Genomic DNA, 27,576 nt, shown 5'->3' on the forward strand with positions numbered 1-27,576 from the left:
CCAATCCAGAGGTTCTTCATCTTCTTCATCACACAGATCTTTTCCAGAAAAAAAGAGCTCCGATAACCAGTCTATCACTTCTTGGTCCTCAGAATATCTCCATCTATTTCTACCAAGCTCATCACACGAGTCCTTGAAATTTAACACCAGAAAAGGTGCTGATCACTGATGATCCACAGACCATAATCTGAGAACCACTCCCTTGAACCTCAGCAGTTCTGTTTTACTTTTTCCAAGAGCAAGATTCAAATTAAGGCCAGTAACATGGCAAGTTTGACTGGCAGCCACTTAATTCCTATGAATGTTATTCGAAAACAAATACTTCTTAGCTTTCTGCATTACACATGATTCACGTTAAGATTAATAAACCACACTAACTAAGAGACTGATAAGATTGAAAGGTAAAAATCAAAACAGCAATTTTTTGGATGAATAAGTGTAGGGTGGTAGTGTATTTTTACTGAATTTAAAATAGAATTTGATTAAAAATCTAATCAGAAAATTTTGTAAGAAATCTGATTTGCCAGAAGGGCATGTTAGACATAATGAAGGTAGATAGTTTTATATTTTTTTAAAAAAAAAGAAAAACAGAATGTAGGAGTTTTTTAAAGCAAGAGCATGTTATTAAAACAAGAATTCACATTATGCACAGTCAAGTGTGTGAAATGGGAAGATCATAACCTGAAAAGTAGTTGAATATAGCTGTAAAAAACAAAGCATAAATTTCATTTTTAGGGCCAAGTTGCACGAATTTGCATGTCATCCTTGTGCAGGGGCCCTGCTAAGCTTCTCTGTATCCTTCCAATTTTAGTATATGTGCTGCCGAAGCGAGTTGCAAAAGGGATTTCAATCATCATCAGTTGTGGATGCAAAATTGAGGCAATTTGGCCCTTGATTTGTTTTAACAATGTAGAAATACTCTTACTTAGCTCTAATGAAAGAGGGATGGTAAATTTATCACAATTCAATAAAAGGTGTTGAGAAGCAGATTAAATTAGCTCTCTTATACTACAACAGGATTTAACCCACTAATAGAAAGTTATTGAAATCTAGCTAGTTAATGTGCAAATCTTCCAATCATTTAATAAACAAAATATAATCTTAAATTACACATAATATTCCTACAACAAATTACTTGGTTCTTTGACTGACAGAGCCTGCATTCAGCAGGATAATAAATTCATGTTTACATTTCACTGATTTAACACTTTCCTGTACTAGCTCCCAAGAAATGGATGTTAAGGGGGGGGGTGGGGGTGAAAGCCAGTTAGTTTTCCCCATCAACTAAATAATAAATAAATTAAATAATCCTTACCTTAAAGCACTACAGCTTTGCTATACAGAAAAAGCTCAATCAGAAATATATGAGAAAAGTCCACATGACACATTATGTGCAAACAGCCTTAACAGACTTAGAACGACACACAATTCTCTTAACTTTCTGACAATGTGGTCTTTCAGTAAGTATGATTATGACAAGGGTCACCAGATGAGGATAAAAATGTTCTGATAAATTCCTCTCTCTCTCTCTTTTTTAAAAAAAAGCATGCAAGCAAATTTTCAGTCTTTGAAGAAAACTCTGTGTTGTTCATTTTTGGGTGCAGTTTCTTTGAGGGAGCTGTGTAAGAAGCAAAGGAATTTGCTCTTGGCCTTAATCTCTCTAACAAAAGTCAATTCTTATGGCATTCCCTGATTCTCAAGGAGCAACTGTGCTTGCTCGGAGATCCCTGAAAGAGGATTATCTGCATGCTGTTAGTGGCCACCTCTTTTCAAGGACCGGTACACACATTGTAAAATAAGATAAGCTGCATTAAATATTATGCCCAGACTTTTAGTCACTCGTTTTTCTTCCAATAGGAAACTGACCTGCAAGGCCTGCTGACACCTGCTGCTGCTCAGCAAAACAGCAATGTATATATACAGATATATAATGTGTTCAGAAGTATTTCTACAATTAACTGAACACTTCACAACAGATACCATTTCAGAAGAAGCTGTATGCAACACTAACATTAGCTGCCACCAAAGAATTACTTGCCAGATTTTGCTCTTGAAAATGATAAATTGAGGGAACAACTGTCTTGCTGTACTGTGATATATTACTGTTGCCTCAGTGATTCACATTCTGGCCCAGAGAGCTCTGTAGCACTGCCAACATAAAAAAAAAATAAATAAATCTTGCTCATGAAGTAGTAGTGCTGATCTAGGTATTTGACATCTTGGCTTCAAGTACAAGAGGCTTGATAGCAGAACAGAACAACCTTGCAAGAAAACAAGGATAGTTTAATTTGCCCGGAACAGGAATCAGGAACTTTTTAATTTTTTTTCTTGTGGGTAGAGCACTCATATTCAACTTCTCCTGGCACACTGTAGACTCAGTCTAGCAACATACTTAACAAACTTCATATTGGGGGGCAGGAAAATTAAACCAGTGCATCAGCCATTCGATGAAGTAATCTTATGTAAAATCCTACAATGATGAGGCATGCACAGCGTCTTCTAAAGCTTGAAAGGAAGTATTTCTCACTTAAGTGTTTGCATAAACAGATTTTGGAACACATTATTAACTCAAAATAAATGCTGAAGTCAGACAAGAGGTCAAGTCAGAAAGCTAAGTCACATATGGTAACGATGCTTGTTATTAACCAGTTTCTAATAAAGAAAAAGCTATGTTTTTTCCCCTGAACTGGGCTATCTTACTAAGGGATCTCATAGTGGTTTAAAGCTTTAATGCAAAAAGGATGGAAGCATTATTTTTCAAGTGACCATTAGAGTGGCCCAAAGGCAGAACAAAAAGTCACACACACGGGTCCCAAACCCACACACTGGTCCTTCACCCTCAGAAGTGCAGGAGGAGGAGTTAGCCTGGTTCATCCCAAACAAGACTGAAAGCACCATGAATTGCTCAGCAACGCCTCCTTTTTCCTGCAAAGCCAGCTGAAGAAACTGAATTGACAGGTCATAAAGAGCCAGACTCACCAATGGTGGCTCTCTGTGTCAGGGACCTCCAAGCCTGGGAGTCAGTTAAAAAATAAAGGGGGAATGGAATGGGGAATCACTCGGGAGTAGAGCCTCCTCCTGGCAACAGAACAGAGGAGATTATGCCCACCCTGAAGAAAACAAAACAAAACCAAAAAACAATCTCAAACAAGTCCACCACACAGGTGATTCCCATTAAGCATAGAAAGATTTCTCACATATAGAAGAAAACAAATATATACCTATTTACTGAATGACTGCCATTGTAAACTAAAGAAAATCCATAACATCTGAAAGTTATTTTGTCATGTGTTTCCCCAAAGTCACTCCCTTGGGTCTGGAAGAGAAGACTGCTCCTTGAGAGTTGCATCTCTGCTGTATATATGCATTGGAAGCTAACGCTGCATCCAAATAAGTTGCAAAGGAAAAACAAACATCAGACACCAGTTTGCAATCCATCACCAAACCACTTGCTTTGACAAAAAAAAAAAAAATTCCTGGCCAACTGCCAAGCCACTGTCAACTTTTTTCCCCCTCTATTTATTTTTTTAAATACAATTCAAAATAACTATTTTAGCTCCTACTGTTTGTCCTCTGCTCACCATGGTGAAGGGCTGTTTTTCTTGCTGTGCTATGAACAATGAGATCTACACTTATGCCCAGAGGAGTATTTGACTCTGAAACTAACTCAGTTTTCAGCATGAAATTAAACTAGATTCTGTGGGATCCTGGATAGAGACGGCCCACAAGCCTCATTGAGTGGGAAGAAGGACAGGAGACACTGGATGTGGTTTAATTAGGCCACAACTTTAACATTCTGCAACGTTCTCATCTCCTTTCTTGTTCTCTAGAGGACATGTTTGCCAATAAAACTTAATTCACATAACTGAACTCAGACTTTTTTGTACATTTCAGAAGAAAAAAAAAAATCTAAACCAGAGGCTGCAGTGACCAGCAATATATGTTACTATTCTCTACACTTCTATTGAAATGCTGTAACAGTGCAGTTTAATATTTTTATCAGGATGGAGATTCATTCACTTGGTCTTACTGCACTTTTATATTTAAGGTTTAGGGTTATAAAATGTGAATATACAGTACAGAATATATTTTCTTAACTTTATATTTTCATAGTTTTATTATGGTGATAGTAGGAAAGGCAGCTATTGCACGGTCATCAGTTTTTTGGTTTTGTACAAAGACTTTTGATTATTCAGTCACTATGAATATGATTTTGCTTCATGTCCCAAGTTTACCTGTCCATCCTTGTTTGACAATCACTGTTTATACACTCATACTTTGCTCATTTTAATATTTTTGAGTACTCATCAAGGTGGCAATCATTCTTTGCATCAAAGTATCACTACAGTCTACAGACAGAAAGTTTGTTTTATTTATCTTCAGTAGTTTTACCTGTTCAGGAATGTCACTCTTTAAAGAGATTAGGTCCTGGGGAAGGGGGGAGGGGATAAAATGGGGAGCACAGCAGGCATATAGGAAGATACTAGAAACATGTTTCAGCTATTTTAGCTCTGCAGTCTAGTGAATTAGGGAAGACACATGACAGACAGGCAGTATGGTCCAATGGATAGGACACCTGATGAACTCATGACACCTGGGTTCTATTTTGGAGTTTGCCACTGTTGTGAGATCTTGGACAAGTCGCTACATCTCTTTGTGCTGCAACTGCTCCTTTCACCAATGTGATAAATGCCATCATGTGCCAGCAATGCCTCTCTGCCATGTACACTGGCCAAACCAGACAGTCTCTACGGAGAAGAATAAGTGGACACAAATCTGACATCAGGAATCATAACATTCAAAAACCGGTAGGCGAACACTTCAACCTCTCTGGCCACTCAGTAAAAGACTTAAGGGTGGCAATTTTGCAACAGAAAATCTTCAAAAACAGACTCCAAGGAGAAACTGCTGAGCTTGAATTAATATGCTAACTAGATACCATTAACTTGGGTTTGAATAGAGACTGGGAGTGGCTGGGTCATTACACATATTGAATCTATTTCCCTATGTTAAGTATCCTCACACCTTCTTGTCAGCTGTCTAAATGGGCCATCTTGATCATCACTACAAAAGTTTTTTTTCTCCTGCTGACAATAGTTCATCTTAATTAATTAGCCTCTTACAGTTTGTATGGCAACTTCCACCTTCTCTGTATGTGTATTATGTATCTTCTTACTGTACGTTCCATTCTATGCATCTGACGAAGTGAGCTGTAGCTTATGCTCTAATAAATTTGTTAGTCTCTAAGGTGCCAGAAGTACTCGTGTTCTTTCTATTTAGATTGTAATCTCTTCAAGACAGCAGCCATCTCTATGTGGTTGTACAGTACCAAGCACAGTGAGACTGTAACCTCATGCATCTAGGCCCTGCTGCAGTAGTATTAATAATAAAAATGAAATACCAAATAAGAATGTACTGTGTAACTTTAAAAAAGACAAAACAATACACTGAAGCACACAGTTAAGCACAAAAACGTGCGACTCACAATAAAAAGTTTTGAATATGTAACTAATATATAGCTATCTGTAGAAGTTAAAATGTAGCATTTTTCAGGAAGAAATTTAGCACTATTGACTGTATTTGGATTATTATAGGTCAAAACCTTTTAATTTGATTAAATCATTTACAAATTATTAAAATACATGTTACTTCAGGGTAAAGGAAATTAAGTCAAATAAATTTAATGTGTTCATTTGCAGGTAAATATCTGGAATTTCATAGCAGTGCTGTTTAGACCTTGGAAGACAAACGAAAGGCTGGGTGCTGTGCTTCTGACATGGGCACATTGTTTTCCTGTATGCTGTGGAAACAAGGAGATGGAAAGTAGGTAGCATGAAGGCTAAAAATGGAAACAGCATTTTAAGACTAATTCTGATCTGAAATACTGCCTCTCGTCAGGCAGGAGGCAATGCCTCAGGAGGAGCCAACTCAAAGACACTGAAGTGATAGGAATGGACTGAAGGAAAATGGGGAGTTAAGATACTTTCATATTGCATCAGTCTAAAATTTTGTTACATCCTGACCTCCCCAAACACATAGGATACATCACCTCCCAACACTTCAGTTTTTCATGTGACATTTATTTTTCCTTTTCCTCATCCTCCCCCAGTTTTTCATTCTAAGTCACTTGTAGAACCAGCTGCCAGCTATATGCTTTGCTACTGGACTTCCTTGTGAATCTTAGCAGCCTTTAAAAATTCCTTTCCTGGACTCCCATTTACATTATTTTACTAAGTGCACCTAAAGTTCCTTCATTTCAAAACATAAAACATTGGAAGAAAGAGAGTCACTTCACTTGAGGAATGTAACACAGTTCAGGATACCTGGCTCTTAGAGGTCACACTGATTGGCACACTAAAAATAGTCAGACAGATCAGAGACAGAGCCATGTTCACAAAAATTCTGTGCAGTGTTCGACAGGTAGTCTGACCTCTAGACTGCCTGGGTTATGTGCAGGTTCCTTCAGGCTCACTGTGGACAAATTCAGAGAGGATATAAAATGATGGTGTAAATCAGTGTAAGGTATGGAAAGGTTGTAGCAGGAAAAGAAGAGTAAACAAGAAGTGGCAAAGAAGGGGGAAAAGCATTAATTTTAATATTTTCCTGCTACAACTCCACCCTCTACATGTAACTTACACCAACATGTAATTTACACTACCATTTACCTCACTGAACTTCAGTTTGGATTCTGTGCCCTTCCTCTAAATAGAGGGCCAAAAAAGTTAAGGCCCTGAGTGAGGCTGGGGAGATTTTCAGAGGTTGATAAGGTAATCTACAGCAGGCTTTTGAAATACTGCATAGCAGAAAGTCAGACTCCTTTTGCAAAACACAGAGAAAGTACTAAGGTATTCATCTTTCATTAAGAGTCTCATTTTTTCAAACAAACAAAACAAAAATGACTATTTCTTCAGAAGAAAAAGAAGCCTATATGAAGTCTTCAACTGCCCAGAATTAATATTTCTTATTTGTTGCACTCCTGCTATCAGGGATACATGAATCTGTCCCTCTGGGGACATTAAAAATGTATTGTGTGGGGCCTGATAGACCATCTGGTAGAGACATGACCACAGCAAAGTGTTTTGTCTTGCCACAGCACAATCACACATTTGCCATAATTGCAAGATTACCTCTTTGCAGAACTAGAGCTCTGTTTGTCACTGTCAAAGCTATATGGAACCCCTTGGCAAACATAACAAAACAATCTTGGAGGAACAAAAATAAAAATACAACAGAAGAATGGTTTAGGTTCATGTGATCGACAGTGGCTGTTGCTATTACCATCTTACAATTTTGCTTAATCCATGCCAGGAAAATCAATTAGATAGCTAACACCAAACAAAAAACCCAAAACCAAAAAAAAAAAAAAAAAAAAAAAAAAGAGGGATTCGACTTCAATAAGGGCCAATCCTGTAGTCCTGTCTGAGAGATGGCTACAGGATTGGGCCTATTGGTTCCAGTTTATACACAAAAACAACGAGGAGTCTTTGTGGCACCTTAGAGGCTACCAAATTTATTTGGGCATAAGCTTTTCTGGGCTAAAACCCACTCCATCAGATGCATGGAGTGGAAAATACAGTAGCAGGTAGAAATACACAGCACATGAACAGATGGGAGTTGCCTTACCAAGTAGGAGGTCAGTCTAACGAGGCAAGTCAATTAACAGTAGGATACCAAGGGAGGAAAAATTACTTTTGAAGTGGTAACGAGAGTGGCCCATTTCAAACAGCTGACAAGAGGGAAATTAGGTGTTGTAATGACCCAGCCACTCCTAGCCTTTATTGAAGCCTAATCTGATGGGGTCCAGTTTGCAAATTAATTCCAGTTCTGCAGTTTTACGTTGGAGTCTGTTTTTGAAGTTTTTTTTGTTGAAGAATTGCCACTTTTAGGTCTGTTGAGTGACCAGGGAGACTGAAGTGTTCTCCTACTGGTTACTGAATGTTATAATTCCTGAGGTCAGATTTGTGTCCATTTATTCTTTTGCGTAGAGACTGTCCGGTTTGGCCAATGTACATGGCAGAGGGGCATTGCTGGCACATATCACTCATATATATATTTTATATTTATTTACACAGTATCAGGTTCCTCATGATTTCAGAGTTAATAGTGAATATACTGTGGCAACAAAGAAGATGAAAATTGTACATCTGATGAAAGTTTGCCAACTTGCATTAAATTTGGTAGCCTATTGAAGATGCATTTTTATGATAAAAGTTTACTGTTGCATAGTACTGCTGGCATTAGAATTGGGAATCCAGTTTTTTAATCTTTGTAGGACAGGTCCCGTGGCAGTGAAATCAAACCTCTGACATTTGCATACTATGTTGAATTGAAAAGAGCAATGAAATAAGAAATATTTCAATGAGACAGAGGATAATTTAAGTTGTTTTTAAAGCACATAACTTGCCATAACCTATGCAAAATAAAAGCAAGCACAATTAAACAGAAAAAGACTACTGATTAATGCAAAACACATAATATAGAAGCCTTAAAGCAAAGAATCAGAGGAAAGGTTTAAGTACCAAAGCCTGCCTCCATTACTCAGGTGAGTAGTCCCATTGTATTCAATGAATTCAAAGAATTTACAATATTCTAAGTTACTTTTGCAGACAATTTTCTGATGAAAGCAAAGCTGGGTACTGGGGTGAATTACTAATGGAACACAATGTAAATCAATGGAGATGCCATTCAGTAACTATGCACTGTGCATATACCTCCCTTAGAGTATTACATGCAGTATTATTCACACTCACACATTGGTCCTGCTTTGAGCAGGGGGTTGGACTAGATGACCTCCTGAGGTCCCTTCCAACCCTGATATTCTATGATTCACTCCAATTCAGACAAGAACTTGCAAAAGCCTTATGTTTGCATAGTTTTTAACTTTTTAATAGATAAAAAAAGCTTTCTAAATACAGATTAACTTTCTTTACTCAGTGTTTGTTAGTTCATCTGGTGGGAAATGGAACTGCTTTGCTGAAAGGACTGAAAAAAGGTTTCTAGATTAGGTATTGTATTACACCATAAGATTAAAAACTATTTTCTGACTTCTTACAACAATATTCCTCATTGACTCACAAGCAAAAATCCCTATTCGTCTTAAAACAGGGCTCCACGAGCCACTTCCCACTCTCCCCCAAGAAGTGGGCACCATAATCACAATGCTGTCCAAATTAGAGTAATGCTCCTTTCTTCACTGTTACTAGGCAGTATTGCACTGTACAGCCCTAAAGATATCTAAGTATACTTAAAGGAGGCAGAATTCCAGACCTCCAGGACCGGAAGTAAGGATGTAAAGAAAGACTTATCACAAGGTACTGATTTATCACTAGTCCTGATTCTCCTGTGGAAAAACAACAGGTTCCAAATAGTCAAGTGAAGGAGACATCTCTTGAGACAGTGACCTTCAAAACATTAGATAAATATGGAAGGGGGAGGGGGGAGATAATGGAGGAAATGTGTATCTATGTTAGTAAAAAGGATTTGAAAATACTTCATGGGCAAGAGAAGAGGCTAATTAAAATGAATGTCCTGTTCAATGTAATTAAAAAAAAATTATGTCTGTACTATGCTAATTCCGCAAATTAAACATTAACTTGGATAACTTCTTAATGTCCTTTGCCTGGAATATAAAGTATTAAGAGACTTTATTGATGCAGAGATATTTAATTCTAGACTGAAAGATAAAACCATCACAGGAAAAGAACAGACAATACAGGACATGTGAAAAATGTGGGAGATATGTATTAATTGTACAATTAATACAGATGTTTATCTATGGATTTGGGGGGGGGGGTCACTGTGTATTGACTGGCTCTATGGATCCCTATGGGTTAATTCTAGCTGGCACTCTCCCCAGATATCCAAGGACCCAGCAATGACTAATTGAATTGCCTGGCGCTCAAATAGACAATACAATGAATCCACTGTTTGAAAACTACCTGCAACCCCCTCTGGAGAAAGTCCAACCAGTCTGATCAGGTTCAGGATCTCCGTTTGAAATCTCAGGAGATCTTCAGGCAAGAACTCATGAACAAAAAAAAACTGAAATGGATAAAAAGACAGGCTGTGACCTGAGGAATACGGTCAGACTGTTAGAGATGCTGTGTGTCTCACCCAACTCCAGTGCTGGGGGTGCCTGCATCAGGTAAGACCAACTTAAACAGGCATGGAAGGCTAAGTTTAGGTAAGCCAATATGCATGTAGGCTTTTGTTGTTTTAACCCCTTTTTCTTTGTTATTTTCCTATGGACAAACAAACAACGCTTGTACTGACACAGCATAGCTTTTTCAAAACAATTTCATACTAGTCACAAATCCCTGGAGAGAGGGCTATAGCAAGGGCCAAAGCCAGCTGGATCTGCTGAGGTAATACAGTTGATAAACAGGGGGCGCTGTTACCTGCTCAGTGCAATCTAAAATGGGTTGAATCACAGAATTCCCCTAAGAGATGCACAAGGATAGGCCTCTCACTTGGCAAGAGTGCCCAGAGAGAGAGAGGGAGAAACCAATGGCACAGCTCACCTCTGAACTGCAGTAGATTGTTGGAGAAAGAGAGCTCAGAGAAGTAGTAAGCAGCTAATAGATTTTTAAAAACGTGGTGGTTGATGTTCAAGACATCACAAGCTTTGTATTTACATTTCAGTGTTGTGAGGGAACCCCAGGTCTACCCATAAAAATGCAGCCACTATTGTTCATTATGAAAAACAACCAACGAAGCTGTCCCAGTGAATTACTTTTATAACCGTTTAAAGCATCATCCATTTTCACATCTTGAAATTCAATTTCGCTCTGACGAGGAATGAAAAATCCAGTCCTATAATGTATGATAGGTTCCTAGTTTTGTCTGTAAATGATCTTTGGAAGTGTGTAGTTCTCAAAGCATGTGAAGTTGAGCTGTTCAATAATAAAACAGATTATGACTATGTAATTAATTTGTGATCCATAAAATGAAGTCATCAACGTCTGTGTCTTCTTTACTGCCTTCTGTCCAGACAGCCAAAACTCTGATGTAGGTCCTCATTATCCACATCTTTATCACTGTAAACTCCTTCCTCTCCAACCTCTTAACACACATATCAACTCCCACCAACTCACTCACAACACAGCTGCTGCGATCATGTTCCTTGCCTGTTGCTTTGACTACCTTTCCCCCTCTTTTGACTGCCCATGCATCAAGTTCACACTTTTCCTTACCTTCAAGCTTCCTCACATTTGTCCACTCTTCTCTTATCATGTCACACCCCCACTTCCTCTGCTCACCAGCCTCACATTCCCACTTGGCAGCTTATCATAAATGTCTCTTTGCATTCTTCCATGCTACCCTTTATACATGGAACTCCCTCCCTGAACTGATCCATAAGTAATTACACTCTGATCCTTCAAATCCCTGCTTAAGATCCACCTCTGCCACAATCCCTGTAAATAGTCCCGGCCAGTTATCCATGGAGAGATAGATGGACATACAGAACTACACTTTTATTTAAAATAGCAAATGTTTGATTGTATTGTTCTTCTCCCCACCCCCACAACTGGTTCTCTTTTTGTCTATCACTTGCCTTCTTAAGTTGCAAGCTCTTCAGGGAAAAGGATCATGTCTCCTTTTGTGTTTGTATAGAACTTAGCATAATGGGGCCCCTGATTTCAACTGTGGCCTCTGACTGCAACTGTAATACACGTATTAATCATTTAACAGGATACTTTGGTCCTAGCAGAACTGGTCTCAATTTGCCATTCAAGACAGCACCTGCAACAGCTCATGATCTACTCACCAAAGAGACAACAGGCATGTGCTACCATGTACTTTTTTCCACTGAATGCATCCGATGAAGTGAGCTGTAGCTCACGAAAGCTTATGCTCAAATAAATTGGTTAGTCTCTAAGGTGCCACAAGTCCTCCTTTTCTTTTTGTGGATACAGACTAACACGGCTGCTACTCTGAAACATGTGTTCTTGGCTTTACACCTTCAACCCCTATGCTGCCCTATGCCTGTGAAATGCCTTGACATGCTTTACAATAATTAAAAAATAATAATAATAATAATAATAATCTTTTTTAAATGTGTTCAGAAATTTTCTTCTCACATAATAGTTCCTAGGGGAGAGAGAGAACCCAGTAGGCAAGGGGAGTTGTAACATTCTGAATTAAATAAATAGGAATGTATGACTAATCTTCAATCTCTGTTGGTCCTGGAGACTTATAATAGGTGCTTTGATGAAGGCTTCACACACCATGCTAGTAAACACTTAAGAGTTACTATGGCTCAGGGGAGGACAGCATTTCATGAAATAATTAGCATTGTTTTAAGGTTTTTCACATTTGGTTCTTAATGCACAAACACACTCACTATATTTAAAAGTCCAGCTTTAATGAAGACACTGACTATGTGCTCTTGGGATCTGAGATGGCAGCAGACTGATCAGCTTTAGAGACAGAAAGATTTTAGCTGCATTCAATTATTAAAGTTAGCATTGTCTAAACTAGTTCAAGGTTTTATTTCCCCCATGAGGTAGGGCCCTAGGAGTCAAGGGAACGTAGTTCTATTCCCAACCCTGACGCTGATTCTAGGACTATAGGCAAGCTAGTGGAATGAGGCTAAGAAATTCAATAGTCTGTAAAAAGGGGATTACATCTGCACACTTTAAGCTCCTCAGACCCTTTGTAACAGTGAATTATTATTTCCAAGTATTATCTGAAAACAAAAGATGAAACATACCAACTTTGTTAGTTGCTGAATTAATACCCTGATGAACAGTAAAAAACATTTCAGTGCATTTGTACTCCAAATGTGCTTTTCTTCCCAGATGTTTGTAGACCATTACATAAAAGCTTCCACAACAAAAACTTCTAGCTCCATTGCATGCCTCAGCATACACTGTGCTTAAGTCACCTAACAATCATCAGCATTTGAACAAATGAGTTTGTCTGGAGAGGCAGAGACTGAAATTTGGGGGTGGGCCTGTACATACCCTTTGTTTTCACACACATACTCTTCCCACACTTACCGCATTTTTGAAGTTACCCCACAGGAGATCCAACAGAAGAGAATTGTTCCTATATTGCTGGTTTTACTATTATTCCTATGCTGCTGGCTTTGTCTAGATGGGGAAATTGACTGGCAAAGCTATTGCAGAATAGCTCCTCCTGTGCACACTCTAGTCCAGAATAAGTCACTTTATTCCCAAATAATTACTCCGCTTTGTGAGCAATCACTCTGTAATAGTGTCCCCACAGGGGGACATATGGAGAGCTAAGGTCATTCCGCAATAGATATGTAAACAATTTCTCCATCTAAACAAGGTCATAAGGACACAGCAGCAGCCCTAGCAGGCGAACAAACAGGTGATTGAGAAACAGAAATAAAGAGAAAGGTAGACAAAGAAATGGGGATAGGGAAATGATAGAGGAAGGATAGTCTTGTGACTAAAGCATACAGGTCTTGTGTTCAGAAAAAATCAGGGTTCTAATTCTTTGTTCAGCCACAAATCTCCTTTAGGACCTTGGGGAAAGATCTTCTTCATGCCTCCATTCCCTCATAGGACTTCTATCCTTCACAGGTGTGTTGCTGTTGGATCATATTAAAGAAGTTCTGTATTAAAATCACAAATGAGTTTGATTCCCCAGAGTTTAAATTCCAGGGTATTACTAATTAAGAGGTCTCTTGGTTTTTGGTACTGTTTCTCTCCCTCTATGTGTGAAACTTGCAAGCTGCTAATTGTGTTAGTACATTCTAAGACAGAGTCTGTTCTCAAAGCAATTCACAGAGAGAGAGACTCAAAGCAATACTCGAACAACAGAAACAGCACCCAGAGACTCCCCACCCTTTTGTTGTATTAACAATTGTGATTAAAATAGAGATAGAGGATGGATGTGGATGGATGCTTGGTGTGGATAATAACTGAATGATCAGGGAGGTGCCAGCCTAAGAATCCAGTGTCCATCGGCTGAAGAAGGCGTCAAGTGGAAATAACCAGAGGACCCCCCGGAGGGCAGACTGGAATCCACCCAACAGCCTCAAGGATGGGAGAACCAAAGAACAAGATAACATCTTGGAGCCATCAGGAATGTGCTATCTGCTGATTGATTCAGCAACAGCATGATGAAGCAATTCCCATAGACTGGCATAGGAAGAAATTCCTATAAAAATAGACTCTAAAAAGTGAGAACTTTGGGGTCTGATTCTGCAAACCAACTTCCAGGAGCATCAGATGAGCATCTGACAAGGCCCTGCTCCCTCCTCATGTCCAGGCCACCTGGCCAGTGGCTTGGCATGAGCAACTCTAAGGCTGGTAACTATGATAACAACCTTGCAGAACCTGTGTGTGTGGGTGTGTATATGTGTTTGTATGAATGAATGTGTGAATAAATATGAGATTGAATGGAATGTTATAGCTATAACTAACTGCTTACCATGATTCTTTCTGTATTCACAATACATGTGGTATTTTGCCTTTTTCCCTTTAATAAGATCCTGCTGGTTTTTATTTTATTGGTACAACATTGCCAGACTAATATTAATTGTTTACAAGCACTTTAAGAACTTTGCATGGAATGTGGCATAGAAGTGCTAAAAAGACTGAGGCAGATGAAAGCAGTGGGGAAAATGTCCCACTGTTCTACTGGTAGCCCATAACCATGACTGAGTTTGATCCCTGCTGCTTGCACCAGCAATGGGAGATGGAGGGTTGTCAGAGTTCTGCAGAGGCAGTGTGCATAGCTCTTGAGGTAAAACTATACTTTCAGTTAGCTAGAGGAGTTGCTGAAAGAGTAGTACAGAGAGGCTCTGAAGGAAACAGCTTCCAGTTCACTCCTCCAAAGGAAAAATCATTGTTATGAAGAAGGAAAAAAAAGAGAGGGAAAAGTAGTAACAGATCCTGACAGCAACCACTTCTATGGAAGAGAATTAAAGCATGAATAACAGCTCTCAAACTAAGAGGTGGGGGAGAATGCTAAAATGAGAAGAGGCTAAAAATACATATAGAGCAATGGATAAAGGGAAAACTAGACATTCAGAGAAAAAAAATTTAGAAGTAGGTGCTTAGAAAAGTGTATGCAAGTGTCTTGGCTACTAACCTCAGTCATTTAAAAATAAAATAAAATCAGCTATTCTAAAGTCATACATGGTGAAGGGAAGCGAAAATCCTACTGAAGTTAACAAGATGAATTGTAAGGAAGCATTCCCCGAATAGTCAGCTATTTAAAACAACATTAAAGAAAAAAAAGTAAAGCTTTGAACCTCCAAACCTAGAGAAGTTAAAACTATATCCATGTTTTATTTATTTTGCGGGACTTTGCAACTAACATGATCAGGCTTTGGATAGGTTTTTGTTGTTATTGGGAGAGGGTTTTTTTTTTTCCTGTTTTGAGGAGTGGGTGGAGGGGTTGCATCTCTGTAACAGTAGGAGACAAATCACCCTGAGGTGGTGTTATTCTTTATCAGCTGTAGTTGATAAAGGATAAAGTAATTAACAAGAAAAGTTCCAGAGTTAATTTGCCAACAAGCAGAACACTTTATACTAAATACTTGCTCAGCTGAGATGACTACCATAAACTGTTACATTTTCTCCCAATCTGTATTATCCCTCATAGCTTTACAGGTATCATACTCAAACATGGGATACTAGAGCAAGTAGATATTTAAAAACTTACTTTAGGGAAAGCTCTTCTTCTGTTTCTGGTTATAGACTGAAATACAGCATAAGCTTCCATCTTATTCATGAGGATAAATAAACGTAGACAGGGTCCTTTTTAAGGAAATTTACTTTTACAGAGCATGCCCAGTAGGTTCTTCATGGTCTTCTGTGGGAATGCTGGTAGTGGACAGACCTAAAAGAGGTGGAGCTAGGGTTCTATATATACAGCACCAGGCAGCAAGTCCCACATCACAGTGTAAAGGTAATATGTGGAATAGGAGAAATTGATGTTTGGGTTAAAGGAAGACTTATGAAAAGGGAGATCCTTGGGGTTGTTTAGCTATTAATTTTTTCTTCCTGTATGCTGTGTATTTTAACATTTCTTGTATGTAGTTTTCTAGATACTAGAGTTAATATCAGAAACAACTGGTCCCTCATTCCTTAACCTGACCTACAAGCTTACCACTTAGTGTATTTAGTCTTCATGCTCATGATCCAAAAACACAAAGCTACTGTTGTTTTTGTGGCTTTTACTGAGGTTTCCTTCTTAATGTTTGGATGACTGTAAGTGAGAGAACTGACTTTGCTTCCTCAGATTTTTGTGCAGATGCCATCTAATATCCTGATGCAGTAAACTACTTCATACTAATTGGGCCTTAAGTTTACATGAAGTAATTTGCAGTATAAGGGCCCACCATTGTCCCTAGAGATGGACTAAAACTAGTGTTAGGTGTGAAAGTCCTAAATCCAAGTCTCTACTCCAAAACTAAAAAACACTAATTCTTACTATGTTTAAGAATGAGTGTGTCTAAACTCTGAATAATACTTGCTCATATGTAAGAACTGGTGTTCATACTCTGGTCCTTTATGACTTGTTGGTTTATTTTTCCATATCACCCTAATCTGCCTCCAACTTCTACAGTCAAGGTTACAAGAACTCAAGTGGCTCAGCTGGTTAGACTGCTCTGAAAAAGCCTCTGTTGATAATGAGTTTATTCATGTTATCCAAGACTTTGCTTTGCCTTTTATCTATTTCCTTATGAGACTTGATTTGTAATATTCCATATATGGTTATGTTAGTTCTCTGCTCTGCTCTGTTTTGGCTGGTCATTGGAGCCCTTTGGCTCTAGACTTTTTAAAAAGGGCTCTCTCAAGGGAAGTGCCAGTCTTAAATTTTTGCTTGTATGTGACCCCAGTGAAGAATTACTTCCTTAAACATACTTTTAATCAGTGTTCATTGGTTTGATACGATTTTATTAGTACTGTTAAAACACTGTTTTGTGCCTGTAATAACTGCACTGTGTAAACTTGAGTGATAATGAAAAAACTCAACAATTTCTAAAAGCCTAAAAGTTAGACTAACTCTAGTTAGCCTTTTCCCCAAAGGTCACAATGTTGTTTAGACAAACTGATTTAATCCCCATCTTGATACATAAGACCCCAATCATGCAGTTCGTGGCATGCTCGTCTTCGCTATCATGAGCGGTCCCAATTATTTCAATAGTCTCTTATCTTGACTTCCATTTCAGGAAATAGGTGGTCACTGATTTATATGTATGTTTGTATTATCATAGTTTAGGTAATAAAAAATGGACTCTTTAGGGTGAAAGACAGAACCAGGCCTAAGATTTGATCATTATCTTACAGAAATTTTACATAGAAAAATCTTGATTTGGAAAATTGAACAACTATGGAACAGAATTGGTAAGGAGGTTTTTGGTTTTTTTAGGTAAATTAAGTATGTATAAGCAAATTGTTGAAGTCAGAGTTTTTAAAACTCTAACACTAATGTTTTGATTTTTCAGAATTGTTGACCACCACAAACCCCATCAGAGTCAATGGAAATTGGTGCAAGTCTATTTAAAAAAAATAAACCCGTATTATTTTGTCTTCTTAAAAGAGTTTATTCTAACATTAATCAAGAGATGGGAAGATTTGAATCACTTTCAATAAAAAAGGCTGCTCCAGTTTTGACACTTCAATACAAACTCAAGTTTCCATAACCGACAGTAACTCTAAATAAGGATAGTTCTGGCACTAGTCTCATTCAATTTTATACAGCAGTTTCTGAAATGGATTCTCTCAATTTAGAAGGAAAGAAAATCATGTAGCTGTGATGGAAATGAGCTCGATTTCTTCTGGGGAAGCGAGAAAACTTATCATCTTCCATTATTTTTGCTCTACTTAGTTACTGTCAGGTTCTTCCAACTACTGAAAGATCCACCTTTAGGATCCTGCAATGAGCTTTTAGAGTAGCAGCCATGTTAGTCTGTATCTGCAAAAAGAACAGGAGTACGTGTGGCACCTTTAGAGACCAACAAATTTATTTGAGCATAAGCTTTCGTGGGCTAAAATGTGTTAGTCTCTAAGGTGCCACACGTACTCCTGTTCTTTTTGCAATGAACTTGTTACCCCCAGAACTTCTCATGCTAAATGGCAAAGAGTGGGTTCACTGTTCTAGAACAGCAACTCTTATCAGGCCCGATAAGCTCATGCACATAACACATTGCTTTCATGGCATTTTTTCCATAAAGAGGGCCATGTAAGATCTTAAATGAAAGCCAAGAGCATGCTGGTCATTAATATCATTGCACAATGTATGTACAGATACTATTTAAGGAGTTGTGGACATGTATGAAAATATATCCTGAGAATCTATATCAAGGTATGAGTCACTAGGAGAGACAGATTTTCTCTCAGGCCAGTAGTGTTTGTCCATGTAGTGAACTGACCCGTACATTAAGCTTTATATTGTTTCACAACGAGCCTCTCATCACTGGTTTGAACTGAATGCCAATAAAGATTTTTTCACGGGGATGTGAAGTCAACATGAAAAACAAGCAATGGGGGAGAAGAGACTTATCTGGAGGTGCACTTCAGAGGTTTGCTGGACTGTAACTGCAGGACAAAACATTTTGGGATCCATTTACTAAGAAAACTCCTTGAGAGCCATGGGTTGTCTATGAATGCTTGGATCCTGGTTTTAACTGAAAACCAGCAGCTCTGTCAAAGAATACTTGGGAAAAACTCTACTTTATTAAATAGGAAAGGTAATCACTGATAAGTATTGACCCAGGATTGTGTTTCGTTTTATGGGTGTAATCATTTGTTTCCATGTATTATCCTTACTCACTATCTCTTGAATCTAAACCTTTGATGACAGACTTACAATTGTTTCACTATAAATATATTTGTGCTGTGATGTTATAAAGGTCCTGAGTTGTACCAGTCAAGCTGTGTACACTGTTCCTTTGGGGACAGCTTACCTGCTAAGTTTGTGAGTGTGTAGTGACAGGATACTGCAGAGGGACACTTCAGAGGAGCTCAGGGGCAGGGATGCCCCTGGTGTTAATCTGCAAGACGATCTTAGGGCTGGCATAAGCCCACTGAAGACTGCTTGAGTGACTGTGACAGTGTCAGGGAGCTCATACTTAGGTGCCACAATAAAGACTCCCATTTTCTGGAGACAAGGCAGTAATAAGGTGACTAAGTCCTGGGCACCCCAGGAAAGCATCATAGAGCTCTGTTTGCCCCAATATACAGCCACACTTGCTTCACTGGGTCCTTACTACTCTAACTACAACCTTAAAAATTCAAATTCAAAGAAAATCAAAATTGCTCTGCTGTGTTGTAAAAGATCCTGTTTCAAATCCTGATCCCTAACAGCTAGTCTAAATGACCTTTGAACTTAAAATGATAAACTGGAGATTGTTCCCTAGAAATGTATTGAAAATCTTGGGATATTTTCTAGTATTCAACCACTAGATTTAATAGTGTATTGAACTGCTCTACTTCAGCACTGATAGGTGCCTGCCACACTGCATCACAGAGATGAAAGGCCAAGTTATATTAAAATCATATGCATGCTTTCATCAGCAATGGATCATCTAAGAGTTGATTTTATTTGTCAATTACTCTTAAAGAGCAGCTACATTCTGAAAAATGTCATCATGAGTTGACTCTCTGTAATATCAATATGGAATGTACTCTTCTTACAAGTCAGGATGTTACTTCTAATTGCTAATCCTGCAAACTCAACCTGGGATTTAAAAGTCAAGTTGTGGAGGTCCTGGCTTTCACATTTTATTAAAAAAAAAAAAATCTGCAGGCAAACTTCTGCTTTCAGTTATAACTGTACAGCCCCCTGGTCACCCATTCTATCTCTAGTCATGTATTTATTATCTGTATTACTACTGCAGCACCCAGGAGCCCTAGTCATGGTCCAGGACCCCATTGTCCTAGGTTCTGTGCAAAAGGGACAAAAAAAATCAGTCCCTGTCCCCAAAAGCTGACAATCTAAGTATACTTGGACAGATACATAGACAGATTAGTACCAGGAAACAATGAGATAATATTGGTAAGCATGACAGGCTGTGATCTCAGCACCCGAACCATTGTCAAGGAGTTTTGAAGAAGGATAATGAGGTAGCGTTGCAGATGTTTATAGGAAGCACCTCACAAACATGTGGGACAGTGTGAGAAAAAGCATTACGGTACCTGTTTAAAAATTTAATACATTGATGTGATCATTGACAGCTTGATAACGAATGAGAGATGATCAGGAGAGTGGGGATAGACCACGAAAGGCAGTGAAAGTGAAGACAAACACCTTATGTTTGATGTGATATAGACAGTGTAATTAGAGTAGAACTGGGCTTTGCTCTTTGAATTTGGCTAATTCTGCTGATCGGGGGGGGGGGGGGGGGAAGGGGGGCGGAACTGACTCTAATTCACTCTCCCACAGCTTTTTTGGCTCTTTGCTGGCTAACTGGAGTAAAATAAAAAAGGGTATTTGGTTTTGTCACTAAATAAGCACACAGGGTTCTGAACACACACAGGGAGAATATCAGTTGATTGAACTGGTACTATTTTTCCACGGTCACTGCCTCCAAAGTAAAAGCACATTTTCAGATTTCCATGATCCTCCACCAGCGAGCCTCCTGAATAAATTCAGCAGTTGTGAGATGGAGCGCTGGAACATAATTTAAACCAAACTGTTTCTATCGGTGTCCTGTAGTTATTAAAGATTTGATCTGTGTGACCTTAACTTCCATCTGTGAGCAAGTACTGTAGTTGGTCAGGTCCTGGAATGAAACTCCTAGACCCAGGATGCTATACCCCCATCTCTCTCACTTGATGTCAGACCTGGAGTAGGTCAAATCCTGCTTCCCCATTCAGTAAAAATAAGGAGCAAAATTTCTTTTGGGTTCTCAGTGTGAAAGTAGAATGAATTATATTGAAATTATAATTCATTAAAGAAATGCTACTTGAAGGGTTGGTTGAAATATAGTTGTCAGGAAGAGAAACATTAAGGAGTGTGAGACAATGGGTACTCAAACTAATTAACTTAGAGCTCCTACTGAGCTAGGAGATTGATCAACGTGAGTATGCAAATAAGATATGTATGTATATTTCTCAGTTTCTGCTTCCTTTTGTCTCTTATATTAAATTGGCTTTGGCTTATTTGTATAAATAAGTTAACTTGAGCCTCAGAGAGGGGCTCACATACTTGGGTGCACTGGCAAAGCGCTTTGCTAATAAACACAGTGGTCTGACAAATTATGTGAGTCCTGAATCTGACTTTGACATCAGCGTAAATTTTTTTTTTAAAAGCACATTCTGATCCTTAAGTCTTCTGTCGACTTAGCTACCGCCTCTCGGGGAAGTGGACTGCCTACACCAGTGGGAGAATCCCTCCTGTCGGCATAGTGTATCTATACTGAAGCACTACAACAACGCAGCTGTCCCACTGTATCGTTTTAAGTATATACATCCCCTTAAATGAGAGGTGCTATGATATAAAAGTAGTGTTTTAAGCTTGTGGTTTAAATCATTGATTTATGTATTGCAGTGTGTCTAGGAGGTTTCCATATCCATCAGCAATACAACATACTGCAAATTACAAGCCCTCATGGTCAGGTTACCACTATAAATGTGAACTTGTTAAGAGAATGGATGTCTTAGGCACAGGTAATTGGAAAAGCCACAATCTCTAGCTCAGTTATCTGAATCTGGCCCAAGTAGGGAGAGACAACGTAATTCCCGTTGCAGGTTCACTCATCTACATGAAACAAGCCGATCTCAGTCAAGATTTTTGTGGATAAATATTTACGTCACATTTATTCTCTCCTTTTCCTCTTAGTCTCAACTCAGAGGCCAACGAGTGAATGAAGTTAAAGAGGTGAACTGACATTCTCTCTCCTCATCAGGTTTGAGGTATGTGGGATAATGTAGGAAAGCTGATACAGCTGCAGACATTCTACCGATGCTGTGGACAGAGGATTTCAATCTCTAGAACTACAGCACCTTTTTAGGAGCACAGAGTTTATTTAAAAATGAAGGTCTTGTACGGAATGGATATTTACCTCACAGCATTTTGTGATTAAAAGTGCAGAGTACAGGGAAAAATAAACCTTCCTTGTTTTTTTGTGTTGTGGGGTAACTAATAAAATGCACATCTTGATTTGAACTTCTTCAGTAAGTTACATTGTACATTGCAATATAAAATACATGTTAGCTCACTCGTTTTGAGAGCTACTTTTTAAAAATATTTATCTAGTATAAGAAGTAAGAAATGTATTGGAGTAAACTCCTTTGAACAAGTAGTGTTCACAGTTGCAGAGACTGAATAGGGAAAAAACTTTTTACAATTTTTATCCTGCAAAACACTAACAGCATGCATTCACATGCAAGCCCAGATTTTTCAGAAAACTGGTTGTCTCTGAACAAATAGCCAAAAATTCACTGTAGAGATTCATTTCCCTTAATTGCCGTTGAAATATAATTATGTTTTTCCAGGAGCTAATAATTATAATAGTGCTTAAGTATTGCATGTCATCTTGTAGCTGTATGCAGGAACTTAAGTTGCAACACACAACTAAATACAGAAGCGAATTGAGAATAAAAAACTTAAATGGCATTATTTTACTAGAATCATCTTGCATACTAGGTGTGTCTCCATTTGTGCTTCTTTGATTTAAAAAGAAGGCAATCTTTACATTTATTTAGCTTAGGTCTTATCTAGGCAGGAATATGTTCTGATGGTTCTTGAATTTATGGAATGACAAGTGAAAGCCAAACAAATGAGAAAGGAAAAGATCTGTGCCTGATGCATAAAAGTTGCACCAGTTTAACAAAACATTTAAAGAAAAAAGTTAAACTTTTGCAACACTAAGGCCTAAAACTTTGATTTTTTTTTAAAAACAAAACAAAACACAGATTTAACTTCAAACAGGTAAAATTTTGGAGAAAGGACGTCTGATTTAAAGAATCAGCGCCCTGCCCCTTCAGTGAGGGTGGGAGTGTTAACATATATCACTTGATACTGAAAGCTCTGCCAGGCAAGCCCAGACTTAGAAATATTAAGAATTTTAAGGTTGCCTTGGTCTCAGCACAAAATGAGCCTAGGCCTATATTTTTAATCTTTTGCATGTCATCGTTTTAAATTGGACATCTCAAAAGAACTTTACAATGACCTAATCAATGGTTTTCGATGGCAAATGATTACTATCCATTTAGTCTCCTGTAGATCTAGTTTAAAATGTCTATCAAAATTGTACATGCATGGGTTTGCAGGGCTCCTTGAGAGTACTGTTTTTTTAAGCAAGCACACTGACATGTTGAAGAAACCATAAATTACATGGACTTGTACACATACTAGTAATATGAAAAAGGCAGACCAAATTTTGGTCCTCCTAGTGTTAAGTTAGTCTTTTAAAGCACCAAACCGATACAAAATAAATGTCACAGGATCGTGGCATCTAATTTGTAGCTATGATGGAGGAAACACTTTCATTTTAATCCTTTATCACAGATTTACAACTTGGGGTAGAGGAGGTGTGTTTGAGCTGAAACTTTTCTTTTTTTGTTCTTTCTCCGGTGATGAATTTTTTTCCTTGATTTAAGTGCCTAATTTCAGATTACTGTTTAAAAAATAGTTTTGCCTATTTAAGAATGTGTGCTGTTTTTATTCTGATAACTCAAACAGCTTTTTAAAATGTCACTCTCTGTACTTAGTTCTCAATGCTTTTGACTTCTGCAGAACTGTGGCTTAGAAATAAGTGCACTTGCTGACCAATTATATGTTGTGATCTTATTGCTAGCGCAGGGTGGGGGGGAAGGTGTTTTCCCCTTTTCCATGAGAAAATTTCAAAATTAGAAACTTTTCAACTAGTTCTATTGCTTACTGTTACTCTTCTTCACCTGCTTCCCAGTTTTACACTCATTTAGTGCATCTTATTTAAAAATTACATTGAGTTTACAATGGGACCCTGATCCTGACTGGGAGTATAGCAAGCTACCATGATGCAAACAATCAAAATGAAAACAAAATAAATCTTTTAACTTCTGGACTTTTCTGGTATACATGAAAGGCTGTCCCAATAAATGACTGTGTTTTTTCAGTATTTTGTCTTTGTTTCCTGATTAGTGGATGTTTAAACTTTCAAATATAGCAATATATTAATAGTCCCCCACCCCTCTTTTTTTTTTCTACGAAAGTTTCTAATATACTTATGGAAATTCCACAGTGAAATTGTGTCTGATGACTGAGCAATTTCATTTGCATCACTTTTCCCAGCATCTCTTATGGAACAAACTATTATGGCTGTTAACATTCTACTTATGTAGACCCTTATGGTCTTAATCCTATGACAAGTTGTGGTTGATTGGTCTCTTGCACTTGTGCTGAAAGCCAGTGGTACTCTGTGTATGCACAGCAGTCCACGCACATGGAGTTCTTTGGAAGATCAAATGCTTAGTGTGTGTGTGTTGCTATTAAGTGATTTAAAAAACAAATGCACAATTTATGCCCAAAGGAGGAGTTTTTATTCTAAAGATGTACCATGCCAATCTTGCCATTCCAAAACATCTCTATCTAATCATCACCTTAATTAATAATTGTTGCTATGCAATGAGCAGACTTGCAACAATGGTTGGGTGGGGGGATTTAAAAAAAATCCTACAATCATTGTAATAAGGCAAATTAAATTTCAGAACTAAAAACAATTACTTTAAACTCCAAAGCAATTTTTAAAAATATTCCTCCTCTTACAGTAGGCTGTATGTGCCAAGTTTTGGCCAACGGCAGATTTTTACAGCTGATTCAGCAGCCCTTATAAATAGAAGTAAAAACCAAATGCTGGGAAACTCTTAACGGTAAACAGAATTTTTATAAACAGGTGAATACACAACAGGCAGAATTAAAGGGGATTTCAGGAAAAAAACCCTACAACGTGAACGGATTCCCCATCACACTATAAATTCCCTAATGGTGCACACTCCATAGTTGTTAATTTCTCACTCACAGGCTTCTTAGCATACAATGAACCCATAACAGGGGTAGTAGAATCAAGGAAGAGGTCAAATGGAGGTTGCTTAATGAAGGGAAGAAAGGGGAGTGAGGTTTTAGGTAATACTGATTAAATTGCTCATACTTTCTTCTTAAATGTTCTGTTTGATAGAATATTCTAAGTCTTTATTAGTAATCGAAGTACCAAAAGAGTCACATTCTTTTAAAGTCTTTTATTCATATTTGGTGCCACTGAAACCAGTTACTACAATATCCATCAGAACCAAACAAGATAGATATGCAGTTTTCAGAAGAGAGGCAATATAGAGTGAAATGAAATGATTATGAAAAACTATACAAATAGGAGGATTCTGAAATTGATCAACTGAAAATATATTAATGGCCATAAGCACATACTTGTCTTGGGACTAGAAGAATGAAGAACTCTCAGTTCTGGGCCAGGACTCTCTGCTGATTGGTTTCTTTCCATTAGCCATACCCTAAGTCAGCTGGAGCCTATCAGTCTGTCCCCTTCAAAAACTCCAGGCTAAAATCCTGGAAGACAAGCTGTCAGCTGCTGGGAGTATCTTGAAAGTCAAGACTTGGGTTCCCTGATTTTTTAAAAAAAAATTCTGCTGAAAAGGAATTTGGGACTTACTTTGATTCCCTCTTTTCAGGGTTGTGCTCAGCTTTTCTTAATCACAAGACAAGTGGATTTTGGGAACTCTTTCTCTAATTCTGAAGAGGAAACTTTGGGAACGTCACTATTAAAGACACTTTTTTTTTTGGTTTGTTTTTTCCCATATTGGTTTGCTGGGGATTCTTTTCACATGCAGAGCCATTCACCCACTGGACTAATCATTAAGTAAGGAGGAAAGAACAGTAATTTGTACTTATGTAAATTACATCTACTGGAAGCTAGAACAGAGTAACTGAAGATATCAATACATTTAGAAAAGGTTCTATCAAAATATTGCTCTTCCATGAAAGCGCCTACTCCCTTGTCCCAACTGTAACTCAAATGACAGCTTCTAATGACAGGTTTCAGAGTAGCAGCCGTGAGGAATCAGAGTGCTCAGTTTTAGAAACCATGCCACAAGCTTCCATAATTTGAAATGGGGAGTCTGAAGTTTTCCCTACACTGAAAGGGTTTCTAAAATATCCAAAGTTCTGCAGCACATCAATGTGCTACTTTGTCAATAGGACAAACACAATTAATCAATTTTTACAGTTAATTCTGTATGGTCTATTCTTTAGATTAATATCTGAAATGCAATTTCAATAATCTGCTCTATAGAAAAGGAGCTTGCTGTGTGAGAAAGTGAGGAGATGCATGTTTTACTGCAAGAATTTCTCCACCCACTTCTATAATGGAAATATTTAGAATATTGCTTTTTGAATTCCAGAATAATGCAATCCCAGACAATAGTGGGATACAAAAACTAAAACATGCCACATTTATATGATATAGCTGCACATGTTCAACCACATGTCTCCCTAAAACTAAACGTGTCTTCCTAAAACTAGAATGACTGGAGATTCATCTTTTACTATGCTGGTCTCCAGACTATGCTGCACTATCTAGACATACCTGATGAGAGAGGAGCTGAATTTCAATTTCACCTCTGCATGTTCATTGTTCGTTTAAATTTAATTTTTTTCAGCATAGTTCAATGTTGTAATGGTAGAGGTTTGTAAGAAACTTCACTCAAACACCTGAATAGCTTAATTAGAGCTGTTGGGTAAATCATGTTTGTTTTTTTTAAAAGCCCAAGACTAAAATGGGCTGTGGCCTATTGTATAATATGTACTGGAGGAGTCAGCTGTGTATGTATTAACATAGTCAAGCTAAACTCTAAACATTGCATTGGAAATCCACTGAATGACTCAGAACTAGCAAATGAATATGGACCATTTTATCTGTTCATTGTTCTAATTCAGCCTTAGTTACTAGTAAGTAAAAGCTATTAGATTCTGATTGCTCTGTAATGTGTGTGAAAATAGTGGCTGGTCTCACCCTTGACAGTGTACATGTACTCACTTCCAACACTACTGGAGATTTAAGTAGGAAAAAGACTGAATGTAGAGATGACTAAATTGCCCTCTCACCACTACAGGTGATCACTCAAAGTCTGAACTGAAATATTTTTACAAGTTTACATTGGAAACTTTGCATGGCTGCTACCTATGTCAACCTGTGTTGTGGATAAATTGAGGCTTTTAAGAGCTGACGGTCCAGCTCCTTTCACAAGAACTAAATTTCACCTTTTAAAAGATATAGGTATATACACAATTACACACACGTACACACCTGCTTTTTAGAATATATTAGGCTACATTCTACAGAACTAAACTATATAGACTTGTTTTATATTTAAAAATATACTAAACACAATCTTTTCCTTTCTGACTCTCTGTTTGCAGCATGGAAAATTTTCTGTTCACACTGGAAGGATTTAAAAATGAAGCTTGTAATGTAAATGCTAATCATCTTCAAAATAGCAATATGATTAAGTCCACTTATAATGTAAAATTGTATAATATAATTATTGAAAGTTTGTTTTACCTTGAATGTGAAATTACCATTACCAAAGCATCTTAGACATGCATTGTCTAGTAAACCTGCCACTATATAACATTTAACAGCTCTACTGTTGC

General features: G+C 37.9%; 1 protein-coding gene and 1 pseudogene across 7 annotated transcripts in view; both read right to left on the minus strand.

Annotated features, from left to right (window-relative positions):
* The window catches only part of TBC1D4 (TBC1 domain family member 4), a 159,255-nt gene that overhangs the window by 108,752 nt on the left and 22,927 nt on the right, over window positions 1–27,576 (minus strand). The gene's annotated exons all lie outside the window — the stretch shown is intronic.
* LOC140905685 (U6 spliceosomal RNA) lies at window positions 719–831 on the minus strand (annotated as a pseudogene).

Source organism: Lepidochelys kempii, chromosome 1, assembly GCF_965140285.1.
Source record: "Lepidochelys kempii isolate rLepKem1 chromosome 1, rLepKem1.hap1, whole genome shotgun sequence".
Taxonomy (NCBI): Eukaryota; Metazoa; Chordata; order Testudines; family Cheloniidae; genus Lepidochelys; species Lepidochelys kempii.